The sequence below is a fragment of the Podarcis pityusensis genome (assembly GCF_964106645.2).
Source record: "Podarcis pityusensis genome assembly, chromosome: W".
NCBI lineage: Eukaryota > Metazoa > Chordata > Lepidosauria > Squamata > Lacertidae > Podarcis > Podarcis pityusensis.
In genome coordinates this window covers 985424-987382 of record NC_138045.1, presented here as the reverse complement: position 1 = coordinate 987382, position 1959 = coordinate 985424, and the positions used below count along the sequence as shown (strand labels likewise).

The window sequence follows — 1959 nt, the reverse complement described above, 5'->3', positions numbered from 1 at the left end:
TTAAAAAACAACAACACAGCCCCTACATCAGGCTGGAAATATATAACGTTTTAAACCAATGTGTTTTTCCTCTTAAATAAAGAAAATATATTACTTGGCAAGAAGCCCATATTGCACTAATTCCCAAACAAGACACGGACATAAGGCAGGTGAAAAATTATAGGCCAATCTCGCTCCTAAATAATGATTACAAATTATTTGACAGTATATTGGCCAATAGACTTAAAAATGTATTTGGATAGGAGATTGGAAAGAACCAAACTGGATTTCTACCTGGTAGACAGATGAAGGACAATGTTAGAAATATAATTGATATGGCGGGAGCCGGGGCGTTTTTCCGACGGCTTGTTGCGCTGAGCGGGGCTGCGGCCATCGGGGCGGCCACCTACGGGGCTCACAATTTCCGTCGCAGCGACCGAGATGACGACTTGAAAGAGCTCTACGAGATGGCCAACAAATACCACTTCCTCCACAGCCTGGCCCTCCTGGCTGTGCCCCACTGCCGCTATCCCATGATGGCCGGCAGCATCCTGTCTCTGGGCATGGGGATGTTCTCTGATATTACCACGCCGTGACAGGGGACCCGATCCTGACCAAGGCAGCCCCGTATGGTGGTTCCCTCCTCATCCTTGGCTGGATCGCCATGGCCCCTTGACACCCCGTTCTGTCCCCATGTGGCCCCCATCTCCCAACGCCAGGGCAGCCAGCCCTGCCCCTCCCTCCTCCCTTAGGCTAGCCAGAAGGGAGCCCTAGGAGAGGAGAGATTTCCAAATGTCAGAGTGGGATCCCTCGAGGTCTTTAGCCCGCCCCGAATGCATCTCTATCCTGCATCTTGGAATTCCCCGAATGCCAAATCCCTTTTAAAAAAGCCAAGATCCTTCCCCCCCCCCAAAAAAAATTGCAACCAGATTTGAGTTTGCGATGGAGGCCTCGAAATGCAATGTCTGATTGGTGCTTTTCAATTGCTGTTTTTTTAACTTAATAAATGATGAGAGTGATTTCACTTTTTTAAAAACCCACACACCTTTTTTTCCTGTGAATAAATTTATTCCGTGGGGGGAGCGGGAAGAAAGAAATATAATTGATATAATGGAATATCTGGACTCCAGGAGAGACAAACAAGCCGCCCTAATGTTTCTGGATGCTGAAAAAGAATTTGATAATGTGTCTTGGCATTTTATGAAAAGAAATTTAGGATTTATGGATATCGGTGAAAAACGTTTAAATGGTATTCGGACTATTTATTCGGAACAATATGCTAAATTGATAGTTAATAATAACTTCACAGACAAAATTGAGATAACAAAGGGAACCAGACAGGGGTGCCCGCTATCGCCATTGTTATTTATAACAATACTAGAGGTCCTGTTGAGGAAAAGAGAAGCAACAAAAGAAATAAAGGGAATTGGTGTAGGCTCAAAAGAATATAAGTATAAGGCCTTTGCCGACGACGTTGTCTTGAATTTAGAACAACCTATGTCCAGTGCAATAGAAGCTTTGAAAAAGATTGATGAGTATGGGCAATTAGCAGGCTTTAAGCTCAACAAAAATAGGACAAAAATATTAACTAAAAATTTGGACAGTAAAGAAATAGGAGAACTACAACAAAAGACAGGTATGTCGATAGAAAAAAAGGTAAAATACCTAGAGTCTGGCTCACATCTAAACCTCTTTAAAGACAACTATGAAAAGGTGTGGAATGAAGTGAAGAGAGATCTGGAGATATGGACTAGAATGAAATTATCAATGATGGGTAGAATCTCAACTATCAAAATGAACGTGTTACTGAGACTGTTGTTTTGATTTCAGACAATTCCGGTTATCAGTGGAACAAAACAATTTAATGTATGGCAAAGAAGATTGTCTAAATTTATCTAGCAGGTTAAAAAGCCAAGAATTGAGTATAAAATATTGACAGATGCAAAAGATCTAAAAATTTACTACGAGGCGGCTTGTTTT

At 42.0% G+C, this 1959-nt stretch overlaps 1 pseudogene across 1 annotated transcript; it reads left to right on the top strand.

Annotated features, from left to right (window-relative positions):
- Positions 1 to 299: 299 nt before the first annotated feature.
- Positions 300 to 1006, top strand: LOC308467594 (transmembrane protein 256 homolog pseudogene; annotated as a pseudogene). Its single transcript has one exon. The product of its transcript is annotated as a transmembrane protein 256 homolog pseudogene (transcript).
- The last annotated feature ends 953 nt before the right edge of the window (positions 1007 to 1959 follow it).